We start from the raw sequence: 14580 nt of genomic DNA, 5'->3' as shown, positions 1-14580 counted from the left end.
TTGACGCGATATTTTTCCCTCGGCTCATTGCCCCTGTTAAAACCGATAAAAAAAAAACGACAAAAAAAAACAGACTATTAAACAAGGATTTTCCTGTTTGTTTCAGATCACTCGCAACGCGCACCATCAAAGGTCAAAGGCATTCAGTCAGTTGGTATGTAAAGAAGCTTTTTCTTTTTGAGCTTATTTTGTTTTCTCCCTTGTAACTATGCTAGTTCCGCAGGGGTCAAAAGAAATAAGCAGCTTATTATTTATAAGCAAAGGGAAATTAGACGAGTATCCGATATAGCATTTGGTTGTATAAATGTCGATTTTCATGTATTTCGTTTCAAGAAACATTCGGATAAAAGCGGTTGCGCCGTTGCGGTATCAATAGTAGTATGTATTCCCTATATTCAGAGAGCATTTTGTGATCGACATTAAAGGCGAGTGACTCGTTTTTTCTGCTTTTTCCCAATAAAAAAATCGTCGTCTCGATTGGAGGAAAAGCGCAACCAGAAAAATATACCCCGTTATCGCCAAAGTAGACTCTTAAATGCAAAACCATCCGTATTTACGTTTATTGTGCATGAAAATGAGCCGCCGCGGTGGCGCTCCACTTTGGCACACATCAAGAGCGGTGGTTGTGCGGAGATAAAATAAAAATTCAGAACGAGCATTTTATTTCTGCTCAAACACCATTAACCCGACTGAATAATTCGAACGCTTAAATCAAAGTAGCACAAATATATACATTTGCCAGCTGAAACAGCAGAAATTTCCAGCAAAGTTTTTCACCTCAATGCAAATTCGTCCGATATGCAAATGAGCACTTCTTCTTCTTCGCCACGGCGTGATTTCGCCACCGCGCTCGAAATGATAAATTGCATTTCTACAAGTGCCATTGGTTATTCTGTTAGGGGATAATTTATGCCGGCGTTTTACGCGTGTTTGAGGCTTTCCGCGCCAACTCGACCTGACTGGCTTACAAATGGTTCGATCAAGTGTGCTGAAAAATAAACTTTCCGCCGATCGGCTGCGCGCTACGCAATATGCCTGCAGGAGAGTCTCCTGGGCCTCGACGCCAACTATTGCTTTCCTGCGCCGTAAATGCTGTTTTAAAACACAATTAAAACGTTGGTATGAAGTCATTTTAATTAAACACTCACACACTGTTGAATAAAGTAAAACGCGCTTTAGCGCATTCGGAACAACCTTAAATTTCGCATGAGAACTGATTGTGAGTTTTGTAGCCTCGATTCACCAACTTTTGCTTATTATTTAGTGGCAAATTATTTGAACTATCTACATATATTTTGTCTCATAATTGTTTGCTTGATTTAACATACTTTAAATAATATCAATACCACTATGAAAATAAAATTCTTCTTTTAAAATAATCAAAACTATGGGTGAAAATTTAATGATTTTTTTTTTATAATTCATAGGGGTATATTCATAATTTTCATCTGAAGAAATTGGAAAACGTTTGAAGCACATATAGAATGACGAGGTTAGCTCTAAAATTTGTGCAACAAGTTAATTGTTTAATATTTACAGGGAATTGAAATAAAAAAGTAATTTAAAATAAATTTAAATAATAATTGCTTTCATTGCCTCCATTTTTAATATAAATAAATTAAAAAAAGTGACGAAAGTGTTTATCTCTCAATATTAAGGTTTTGATTGTAATATTAATTTAAATAATTTTTATACGAAAAATGTGTTTCAACAAGTTATAAATTTACTTCATTATACGCCTGGCTTTTTGTTTTTTATCTTAAATATTGTTAAGTTTAATTAATGCAATTTGCCTTCTTTTAAAGTATACCCTTTTGCGATGCTGAACTCTATATTTTTTGTATGTCTTTAGTGATGTTTATTGATAACCAAAATTTAAAACTTTGATGATGCAATTGCAACTTTAATGTAAAGAAGAAGAAAGTCATATAAGAATGTTAGCCAGAGAACTCGCAAAGTTGCACCATAATGCAATCAGATCGTTCAGCACAGTTGAATTATTTCAGTCAAGCTTGCATTTTACGAGCAAAAACTTGACTACTTGTGCTGGTGCAGCGCAATCTTCAATGAATTATACGATGAGTAATGGCCAAAAGATTCCTGCACGCTTGCGCGCCATTATCCTCTTTTGTCGTCCAATTTGAATTGTGGCAAGAAGAAGTGCAAAAGTAACTGGCTGCATTGCCTTGTGTGCTTCTTTGTGCGACGCCGTTAAAAAATTATTCCTTGCACGCCCTGCGCTGTACTTTATTGCCACCGCGAAGAAAGAGTTGTGTGTGCACATTTGTATTGTGGGCGACGTGAAAACGCAAATTAAAAACAAAGCTACGTGGAAACTATAAAATACAAATAGTAATAACTGGCCTCGACGCGAAAAAAAATCATGCTCACAAAGTGCATGTTGTTGACAAGAAGTCACGGACAACACTTAAGAACCTAAAATAAACCTCTTTAAAATTAATTTTACAGCAAATTAAACTTGGATTAATTTGAAACTTCTTAATCTTCGCTACTTTAAATGTATTTTCAGCAGGCGGTCTTGATCAAAATGTACTTTTCCAAAAGTCTTAATCCAATCCATGCTTCTTGTTGACAACATACACACAAAACTTACTCTTTAAATAAAAAGAAAGTTGCACGGACGGCGCATATCTCTATTAAAGTTCTGCAGTGCTATTTCTCTGTGCAAAGTTATTCCTGGAGTACGTTATTATGATAAAACTAGCTTTGGCCAGAAGCTCATTTAAATACGAAGAATACATCTCTGAACGTATAAACATTCAGCCGGGCACGCTGCCTGTGTAAAGTAATTTCAGAGCGCCACGCTCGCTCCATTTTTTCTTTTGGCCCGTCGTGCATGCTGTGTGGCTGTTGTAAAGGCTTGACCTTTTTGCTGTTCACCAGAATATACACACAAAGAATTTTATGAAGCAGAATACGTCCACATTTCCACGCATAAACATGGTGGGTGTGCAGAAATACAGGCTCAAGAGCCGCAACCTATGCGGTGCTGGGTGGGATATTTTGTGATCCCGCCGTCGCGGATATTTATTTTTGGCCCAACGATTCAATCCGTAGAGAGAGAAAGAGAAAAAGCGGGCTTGAATTTCACTTTATTCTCAAATCGCACGGCAGGTTTTATTGGAGGGCGAACATATGTGCATGTCTTTACAGACTTCCAATTCATGCCGGATTGGGAGTTTTGTTGGAGATTTTTTCTTCAATCACGGTTTAGCTGGTAAAGAAATTTGAAAAAAAAAATGGCAGTAGTTGACCAACGCAAGACCATGAACAAATGATCATTTAGCTTAATCAACGTTTATCTACACATGATGGAAAATGTACAGTAAAGAAGGATTAAAAAATGTTTTAAATAAGCTTTTTGTGAGGTTTTTATGGTTCCTTTTTGTTTTATTATGGGATAATCAATAATTTATGAAATAATAGTAGACTAAGAAAAATTTTAAGGAGAGAAAAATTAATGTAAATTGAATTTACTGGAAATTAATTGTGGATCAGAAAATCCTTTTGGAAGATAACAATTTTTTGTATTGGTTTAGATATAATAATTCTCTTATTAAACATCGTTTGCTTTTTTATTTAATTTTCTTTAGTTCATCTAAAAGATCTGAACTTCAATTGAATATAATGATCAAAATAAATAATGCATTAGTAGAAACAATTTCTTACCTTTTTAACTAGCCTTAATCACTGGAGGCTGTATACAAAATTTCATAAATTTCTTCTCGCAAATAACGTAAACCATATTCTTCAAAACTTAGAGAAAATATATTACTAAATAGCTAGAAATTCCATAAAACTAACAAAGTTTTGCATAAAAACTGACACAATCACGCACTGAATTTTTAATAGAAAATTTGATATTTCTATGCGGCATCATTATTAAAGGATTAAATTCCTTTCATGAAACCCATCTGCATAGTACCACTCTAATTAACAAAAGCCCCTTTGATAAATTGATAAACACATCTGCACTGCACATCAAACCAAGTGCAAATATGCACAGTTAACATTGCACCAAAGTAATTCGCAAAATGCACTTGCCAAACGCGCCGCGCGAGTGTAGAAATTCCCTCTGGTTGTGTGTCACGAGTGCAACTCCAATTACATCTTTCCATCTGCATGCATTACGAGCACGTAAACGTGAATGCATTGCATAATCGGCCTGGCAAATATTTGTCTTTCTCCGTGATGAGCCGCTTTCTTCCTCCTTGATTGCCGTTCCGTTGGCCTCGTTTCCGCCAAGTTTCTGACCTGCTCTTCTTCTTCTTCCCGACGTCTTTATGCGTTCAGGGGTAATCCTCTTTTGCATAATGACAGGGCTCATTATATGCGTGAGCACAGAAGGAAATACAAGGCAGCTAATTATGTTGCATTAATCGCTCCAGACCCGCATGTACACACTCGGCGACTTATGCCGCTCCTGATTTAGAACGAAAATAGCACTTTCCATTCCCACGCTCAAAACGTCATTTTCCTGGTTGGATTTGCTCGATTTCGTTTCTTCTAATAAAATGATTTAGGTTAACTATGTTTTTGAGTAGCATGCATGATTTTTCTTTGCAATGTGAAAAATCGCATTAAAAATTGGTAAATTTCTGTATCTAATTTTTTGCACATCACACGTGATATCATTAATAGTATTAATTTTTATATAACATATTAAGTATCTCTTCATATCAGCATTAATTTTATCTCCAAAAACTGACATTTTTTTTCAACGTAGCCTGTAATTTTATGAATAAAATTTAATTATAAATTAACAGAAAATAACGGGTTTCCTGCTTAAATTTTACATTTGAAAATAATAAGAATTCAATATAATATGTCTGAAATATATTTTATAGTTTTAAAAATTAAACCTTAACATCATGATTAAATTTAAAATTAATCCATTATTTTGTTATTGATTAAAAACATATTGTAGCTAAAAAATAAAAAAGTAAATTATTTATAAAATTAGTCAACTATATTTTTTAACATAAAATAAGTATACAATGTTTTTTTTCTTTGTATTATATATAAAATTTTTAAATATTTATGTACCATGTGTCGTAAAACAACCCCTTCTTGTTTGGAAATTATTAGTATTAAACTTGTCGCATTGTTAAAAATTTTAATACACACACTTTATTGTAGTTTCTTGTAGAAAAGTATGTACTAATTTAACAAAAAATGTTAAAAATATATTATGATTATTTATCATGTTTACAATTTTTTTAAGCCTTATGAAGGACATCCCATCAATATTCTAAAAATTGATATTTTTTTTACAATCCTGAGGTCATTATGGCAATTTTCATTTTTCATTATTTAAATCCATTTGTGTTTTAAAATTAAGTTTTAAGAACAGCTAGGGCCCATGAAAATTTTGTATAAAAAATGATGATTCCAACATAATTAAATTAATTTCTAGCACTGCAAAACCATCTTTTGATACTTGCCAGGTTCCATTTTATTTAAAAAGTTGGCTTATCTTTTGCGAGTGTTAATAAATCAGAAGCAAGAATTTTTCACCGGTTTTGAGTCCCACGGGCTTTTCTTTCTTTGAAACTCCTATTCGTCTCGCAAATAATCAATCTTGCTCTCTGCGGTGCGCGCGAGTTCTCATTTACTATATCTGCGCCCGTCCGTTCTAAATAACCGACCGCAGCGGCTACTTTGTCAAGAGTAATCTCGGCGCGCGAAAAAGCGGGCAAGACGTATTCAGAGCAAATGTTAATTTTCGGTGGCGTATCTCGCGCAGACATTTGTCATTGTGACTCTTTCTTTCATTCCCAGCCAAAAGAGAGAGCGAAATGATAATGCAGCTCGCGCTCTCAACACATATCAAAGGCGGGCAAAAGAGACGCCGGCCGAGGCGACACCGTTGCTACATGTATTAGCCTAGAAAAGAAAGTTTTATCTCGCACGGGCTTTGTCGGGAAAAAGCAGCGTCGCTTGTCTTTTACTTGTCACAACGTCGCGCGCGAAACCTCCTTTTCCTTCTCCACCTTTTCCTGCTTGTTCGCGGACTCCGAATTGCAAATTCGCTCGACTGTGCGAGACCCTTCCAACTTTCCTTCCCTTTCCGAGGCTCAGCAAATATTGAATAATGGTTCCTTAATGTCGCTCAGAAAGTTGATATGAAGACCTTTAAATTGCTTGCGGGAGTTATACGACGTAGTTGCGCAGAGAACTCTTCTTTCAGTCTTCCTGTTCACTTGACCGCATCCATTGAGATGTATTGGTCTTTTTGTTCTGTTCAAACTTTTTTATTTGACCACAATATTCTAAGCTTCAGAAAATAGGTGATCATTCAACGATCTACTAAATAATATGTATTAGTTGAAAAACACTTAAAAAGTGTAGTCATAAAAGGAAAGAATATACAGTTTTTGAAGAGTATTTTTGTTCAACTGGTCCGGGAAAACTAGTGCATTTTAACGTCACAAACATACGTGTATTTTTTTATTCTTTCAAATTTTGCCCATTATTTGTAGAAGTTCACATTTTAACCAAATTGAACAATTGGAAAATACATATTTATTTAAAGTAGTATCATTACCTGGCATTTACCATAATTATTTTTTATCAACAAACTTTTTAATTTTAAAATTTATTTTCTCTGTGTGAATAACAGCCTTAAAACCACAAATATATGTTATTTCAAGCTTATTTCCGCACACGCAATACAAATTTTGGGCTTTTGTCGCTAAATGAATATATGGACTGTTATTCATGAAAATTGAATTACCACCCTCGGAAATTAATTTCGCTCTTGCGGCCTCCTCGCAAATTGAAATTATTGTTCATTCTAGGAACACGTCTCTCGTTATTTTAATGCCGTCAGTCCTGAAAATTCGTTCGTTTCATCGCAGTCGACACGTAATTGGACTAATTGGCACGACACTTTACCACACGCCCAATGAAAGAAAAAAAAACACGTGAAATGAAAATATTCTGCCCACTTTGCGGAATGCGTGTCCAATTAGTCAGCGGCGGTGACCATCACTTTGGTTCTTGCTGAAGTTGCGACGCACGCGACATAAATTTATTACAATAATATTCAATGATCTATTGCAATAGAAATTAAAAGAACATCATTTTGAAGAAGAATTATCAACGATCTTGAAGTGTTAATTTTCACAGAGCTAAATTTAACTTCAGCTCTATCTACGGAATATTTTTTTTCATGTTTTATGTAAAAAAAAAAACTCTTTTTCAATTACAAATTTTCACTTTACTTTGGTAGTACAAAAATTTAAATTTATTGATCTCACCTTGTACAATTTTGAACTTGACTGCAGGAAATGTCAAAAAAATTTATGGCTCGAAATATTCTTGGTTTTTTGCAAAGGCTGCGCATCCCAAAATTATGTTGGTACACGGCTGCCGTCAGAGCCATGGGGCCTTATGGCTCGGGCGGAAGACATCTTTTTTTTGGCCAACATAATAGAGCTGATGCGCGGCCTTTGGTTTTTTGGGTTTTTGGCACCCCAAACGTTGAGGAAAGAGTTGGCTTTAAATTTAACTTACCATGGTTTACCCTAGTTTGGAAGGACGAGGAACTTTTATTCCTGACGCACGCTGGTAATTAATGGTCGAGTGACAAGTAAAAAGTGTCGCGAGACGCAAGTGTGACGTGAAAAGTATTCAACTGTGGCAAAGAATGTTTGTTACAACAGTTGCGGGCATAATGGAATTTAATAATCAGCAGAAACAACAAGAGTTGCAAATGGAGCGAGACCCGGTGTCATCGCGCCGTGCCGCTGAATGCAACCGCAGATTAGCATGTTCGCAACACGCCACCAACCCCCACAACCCCCCTGCAACCCTTTGCCGCTTCTCTTGGGCTTGTTATTTTCCTTATTGCCATTAAGGACAACAACTCACTCGGGTGCGATGCACGAAACTCGACAGTCCTAATGAAAACACTACCATTCATACACTCTGTGTGTAACTTTTAATTAATAATGCAGATAAAATGCAACTTTCACTTTGCTTTATTCCCACGGGGTACTGGCGAAGAGGATTTTAATTTGTGCAGCTACGGAAATTACTTTCTTGATTAGATCGCGAAGGGGAGAGATGAAAGTTTGCATCTTCAAGCATAATTATATCCAGTGTTGATTTTGCATTCAAATTTTATAAGTGGCTCCCGCCTTCCCGTAGGACTAAAGACGACTTATGAAAGAAAAACACGAAACGTTAAAGGTAAAAATAAAAAATTAAAAATTTTTCCTTAAAAGGCCAGATTTGTTCCAAAGTAGGGCTCAATAAATATTAATATTCTTATAAAAAAGTTTTTATTAAGAAAAAATTGATGAAAAGTGCATTTCCCTAATAAATTAAGGTTTTAATGAAGCTAAATTTTATTCATTATATAATTCAGAGCTTTTTATTTTAGTTTTTGGATTCCAAATAATGTTTTTTAATGTATTAAATTTTAGGCAATGCGCACAACCGTTGTGTTGTGCAGGAAGTCTAGTTTACAAAAAAGTTGATTTATTTTATTTTATTATAACATAAAATGGAGATGATAGATTTTGACAAAAAATCTTACTCTCCCTTTGAGCGCCTAAACCACCGTTATTCCACAATCAAGCCACTCGATACAGGGTGAAAGCGAATCGATACGTGTTCGTTGTCGTGGAAAGAGAGAGGACAGCAAGAGGTGGATGCAGCACTCGAATGCTCTTCCCATGTTAATTATTCCGAGCCAATGAGTGCGCGATGAATGGGCATTGGATAATAATTAGAACAATTAGGATGCAACCATCACGTAATGATGTGATGGCCATTAGTTAGCCTCGGCCCGCAACATATCATGATTACATCATTTGTTATTTCATACACTAACAGCTGGGCAGCGGCCGGTGGGTAATTCGAGAGCACCCCAGTTGTTCGCTCGCGTCAGCCAACTGGGCGGATAATTGCGTCAAATTTCAAATTACACAAGTGCGCAGATTTCCCACGTCAAAACAGACAGTTTGTGCGACCCTGGGTTGCGAAAAATGAGCTATGGGACCCCGAAATGGAAAGTTGTGTTTTTGTCCGTAATCCGAGCGAAAAATCCACCGCTAATCATCTTAGCGCGAAACTTTTAACGAGGCCCGCTTGTGGGAATTAAAGAATCGGATGAAAACTTTTAATTGCTAATGGAGAACCTTCTATATTTCCTTCATTTTTTATAATGGAAATTTCCTACCCGGAAATTTATGCGCGCAATATAACTTTCGACCTGCTTGGCTAAATTCAAAAATTCTTAATCCCATCAATTTGGTGCTGCCTCATCTGCGTGTTGCATATTAATGACACACATACTCTCTCTCTCTCTATCTCATTGACAGCTAACTCAATTCCGCACTTGCAAAATGTCAGCAAGTTCGTCAACGAACGATGGCAAAGTCTTGTCCAGCCCTGTGCGAGTGGCAATCTAATTTATAGTCTGGCCTGGGCGATAATTAAACCGTGTTTGCCCCTGCATTGAAAATTCTGACACAATGCTGTAGGCATTATGCATGCGACTCTGTCAGTTGCGTTCAAGCAAAATGACTTGCTGTTGCAAACTATACATAAATATTATAGTGCCGGTTGGTGTTTCATCTTTTGCGAGCGTGGTTTGACGTCCGGCTGACAAATGTCGCGTGGACGAAATTGGAAATTGCCACGTTTGCAATTAATTCCGTTCCGTGGGAAGGGACTGCATGAATATTCAAAATGGAGAGAAGCTGCAATACGTGACGTGAATTGATATCGCGTTACGGCCCATCAGATATTCACCCAAAATTGAAATGGCAAAAATAGACTTTTTCATTTTGCCCAACTCGCATGGAAATATAAAAGTGATAAATGTTTCCGTTCATGGTAAACACTATGAAATAAAATTTCATATCGGGGTAATCATCATCAAAAGAAAAAAGCAATTTCATCTTTTCGCAGTGTTGGTTTTAGGCAGTTCTGAGCGAAAAATTATCTGCGTATACGTCGGTGCTTTAGCATTTGATATCGAAAATATTACAGTCGAAATAATGAAGACGCTATTTTATTCATCGCCAGCATCATGACCATTAAATTTGACTGCCTCGCTCTGCTCTACATGCTCCCAATTCTCCCACAGCTTCCTTCATTTCCCTTGCCAAATTTCGCCGCTCATTCCGTGGTTTCCGTATTATTTCCATTAAACTGTCTGCTCAAGCAGAAGAAAAATAAAAGGAAAAAAATGTGTGAGAGAGGCAAGAAAAGTAATTTCCTTTGGAAGTCATTAACGCTCTCTTAAAAAATAATTACGAGAATGAAATTTCACCAACGAGCCGTCCATTACAGGCGATTTTTAACACTTACATTTCTGTGGAAAGTTAGCTCGCTCCAAAAAAAAAAAAAAAATGAAACTTCTCTCCCGGCATTCTTCCCGAAATAGCTCTGGTGTGGGTGGAGCAACTCACTTTTGCCTGGCAGAGCATTCTTTTAATTACTTGCAGAAGTGGTTTACGGCGCACAAGTGAAATTTCGACGCCACTCTGGAAATTTGCAATGCCCGCACAAACCTCTCAACACCGCCACAGAAACAATCTCCACGATTTCGTGAGAGCCGTCTAATTAATTCCAGTCATTGTTCAATGGTCTTCGCTCAGTGATATAGAGGGAGAGACGGCTTGAAGCGAAATAACAATGGTAGGGCCGCGAGCCACGCGAATAACAATCGTAAATAAGCTGGTTAACAAGCTCGTACTAATACAATATGAAATAGTTTGAAAACTATCGTCCGCAATGAGAGAGAAACAAAGCCGGAGAACTATGCATTTTATGGCTGATGCCGAACCGACCGAGATTCCTTCCTCCTTCAATAAAATTCAAATTTGGGTTGGCGGGTGCATTTGCATAATTCGTGCACTCCGCGGAGCCGGCGGCGGCTTGTGGATGGAGCGGAATTTATCTGTTTACAATTGCAAGGGTAGTGGAATAATGTGCTGACTCCCTCAGGTCAAATTCTGTTTTAAACTTTAAAATTTAATTTTCTGCGTCGGCCTCCTGCGTTATTATTGCGTTTCACTAAAAATTACACCGGCTTCTCTCTCGCAGTCGGGCGTGTGGAATTTGGAACAAAAAGTGAGGCTGCTGCATATAACTTTGAATTAGCGCGGTGGGTCATAAAAAATAAACAGCATGGCCCAAAGGCCGCCTCTGCATGCCATGCACTGAAATATTCCCTCGGCCAACAAGCGCAAAAAAATATTAGCAGCTGCTTTCGGCGGTTGTTGGTTGTGTTGGTAATAAAATGCGCCTGTGTGTGGCCGGTTATGCAACACTCACGTCGCGCCGAATGCCACACTCAAGTGACCCCGACAGACATTACGGTGCAGTTTGGTGTGCCGCCAAAAGAGCCGCCCGGATTTATCATTTTGTTGTTCTCCAAGCCGAGTTCTAATTAAATTAAGAGCCACTTTGGCCCGGCAGCGGAAAAACTCACGCTGCTGGCTCGGGGATGCGAGTACATAACTTTTGCGCGCTCGCTAGATTTGATCTTCAGCACAATTGCATTTAGCCCGCAGGGCTGAAATTCAGTGCAGATGGCGGCGAGTTTTACGATCTGAGAATTTAGTGTAGTCTGCCATAATCAAATTAACTCTGAGCAATTAGGTTTGTTCGGTGGTCTCACGAACCCCTGCAACTTAAAATGGAAATTAAAGCAGTGCTTGAAACATACTGACAGTTGGCAAGCTTTAAAACACATAAATAAAAAATAAAATACATCTTTCGAGAATTATACAGGGCTATAATTTTTGTTATTATACAAATTGTTTGTACACAAAATATGTCTGAATTTATGAAAGTAATCATACTAAATAAAACCAACATTATTTTAAAAATAAGCATTAGTTTAATTCCCATTTTTTGTTTTTAAGACAGAAATCAGTTCATGTGAAAGAAGTAATAAGAATTTTCCAACAAAGTGTAACTAAAATATAAAATAAATTAAGTTTTAAATCTAAAATTATTAAGTTATCCCTAAAATAACTATTGTGTTATGTTGTTGAAAAAATAGACTGGTATCGTGTGGTGAACATTAATTTACAGCAATATAATTATTATTTGGAAACAACTTCTCGAGAACCTAATTTTCCCAAACACGTACAAAACATCGTAAGCTATCAAATCTGTTTACGGAAAATCGGTGGAAATAATTATTCCTATACTTTTCAATAGCATAGCTCTGCAAGCTCTGTGCAAGTACAAATATGCGCTATATTAAAACACGTTTAAAGACAACCTTATGTAAGTTGGATAAATATTTAGTAAATTTCAAGACCGGCCCAATTAATATAATTACTAATTACTGACAATGGAAACTGAGAATAATAATTTTGTAAAACACAAAATTTCAAATCCATCAGTCAGGACAGTTAAACACAATTCTCAGCGTGATGCTAAAATGTTTTTAGGTCACGTGACCCATAAAATTTCATTCTTTGTATTCAATCAACTAGTGCTTTTGAAAACAACGTCTGTTTTGTGTTCCGTCCGTGGAATGAAAAAGCAGTGAGAATAGTTATGTATCTCAATCGACCATGAAATTCACATTCCGGGTAATAAAAAAATCTAGGCTAGAAGTGATAAAATTGGTCGAATTATAGTTTTACAACCAATATAATCTGTTGGCGGCACACGAGATTCTCAAGGATAGATATGGGGTATAAAAATTTTTACGTCCCATGACACTCTTTTTCCCCGATGGAGCGGAATCGAGTGCAATAAAAGCAGCAAGTCTGATAACGGTGCGCTCTTTCTGCATCGCGCGGCAAGGCCGATATATGCTCTTTGGTGTGTTCACGCGACTTGTTATATTGGCATGTTAAGTGCGGTTTCTCTGGTCGTCAGTCAGTCCGTCAAAAGGGCTGCGCGGGCGGCGTCATCGTCAGGGCCACCGACCACAATTACCCTTTCAATCATTCAAACCTCGGCTAGCACGCCTCGTGCTAAGTGAAAAACTTTTATAGCCCCTCGCGCGTTCGCTGATGATGGATTACTCCTCGACAAACATACTTTTCCAATTTGCTTCTTGATGCAAGCTCGCCAAATTATTCATCACCACCCCCCTTACTCCCTCACAGTGTGTTTGCTTGTAAAAATATTTAGAAAATAAAAATTAACCATGTAAACAACAGTAAAAAGCACAAAATATGCCCACGCAAATGAGATTATGTTAGCATTAAAATTTTTTTACGTCACCACTATAGAGTTATTAATTTCCAAAGAGAATTATAATCTAATTTATTAAAACTCTTGACTGAAATTTCAGGATTTTTTAATTATTATTTGAATACTACTATAATTTTGTTTGATATAACTCTGCGGTACGTTGATTTAAAAAATTAAAGCATGAAAGAATTTAAGAAAATTTACTAATAATTTAAATTTTCAGTGGTCAATGATGAATTTTAATTTACGTGTAAAACTGGTGTAAAACTTATTAATATAGGCGTTACAAGATTTTAATTTAAATATTTTGCTTATTTTATAATTTAAATTAAAATACCTCGTTAGATATTATTATGTTTTTTATGTAACTCTACATTTCATCAGAACTTTTATCTTCAATCTTTTCCAATTAGTGATACAAACTTTGGAATTTCCATCTCGTGCGTTACTCCACTTTGCTGAATTTTTTATCAAGAGCATTTATAATAAAACATGCATTTCCATTAATTTTTTTTTCAGCTCTTTTGCTCCGCGTTCAAGCTTTTCGAAATTTCCTGACTAAAATGGCGCACGTACCGGCAAAAACTTTGCAATGCATCAAAGGCCTTTTTAAATATCACAAAGTGGCTGGCGCTTTGAAGGGATAGGGAAGTGTGGCGAATATAAATTATCTGGCCTGCCAAGGAGACACCCTATTTCCGCGGCCGTGCCTCATAAATAAGAAATCCGCTACCGATAAAAAGCGAAGATGAGCCAGAATGGAAAATCGAGCCGCTATTAATCAAAGAGTGACGACCGCACAGCCGTGGGCGGAATTCTCGTTCGCAAATCTGACCCAAGCTAGTTTTGTCCTCAGGAATAATAAAAAGCACCGGTGTTTGCAGCCATTACTTGTTGGATACAAATATACATGTACGTGCAGGAGAAGGAGCAGCTGTGATATCGACAGATTCGCAGTAAATATCGACGCGTCACGCCGCAAATGACGCAATGAAGACTGATGGTGGACCGGCGGCGTCGATGGAATACATTTTTCGGCATAAATGACGCTCGATTGTGTCTATCTCTTAGTCTCCCGCTGGTGTTGTGATCAAAGCAGCGTCGTGGACATGTGAATGGACGCGCACTTTGACGACCGATGAAAGGTTTTTCGTCCGAGAATAATGGCCGGCGTTGCCGAGAGAACGAGCCTCCCGATAAATTGTCATGGGGACGAGCACAGATGAGTCTCATTTCGTTCAATTTTTCCTGCTGGCCTTAATCCCTCGTAGGCGGAATTTTGTGCGGCGCCTTTCTTTTTTTCTACAAAATGTAGCCAATGTAGGGGAATGGGTTGGTGAGGGAATTTCAAATAAAAAGAGTTTTAAAGGCATAATT

General features: G+C 37.1%; 1 protein-coding gene across 6 annotated transcripts in view; it reads left to right on the top strand.

Moving 5' to 3' along the window:
- Positions 1-14580, top strand: part of LOC132195049 (uncharacterized) — a 151709-nt gene that overhangs the window by 61137 nt on the left and 75992 nt on the right. For all 6 annotated transcript variants that reach the window (XM_059616786.1, XM_059616796.1, XM_059616763.1 and 3 more), the window contains one exon: positions 107-154. The gene's annotated coding sequence lies outside the window, so the exon portion shown is untranslated. The remainder of the gene's footprint in view (positions 1-106; positions 155-14580) is intronic.

Source organism: Neocloeon triangulifer, unplaced genomic scaffold (genome assembly GCF_031216515.1).
Source record: "Neocloeon triangulifer isolate White Clay Creek 2 clone unplaced genomic scaffold, ASM3121651v1 ptg000001l, whole genome shotgun sequence".
NCBI lineage: Eukaryota > Metazoa > Arthropoda > Insecta > Ephemeroptera > Baetidae > Neocloeon > Neocloeon triangulifer.
The sequence above is the reverse complement of the archived record's forward strand: the minus strand, read 5'-3'. Positions and strand labels throughout refer to the sequence as shown.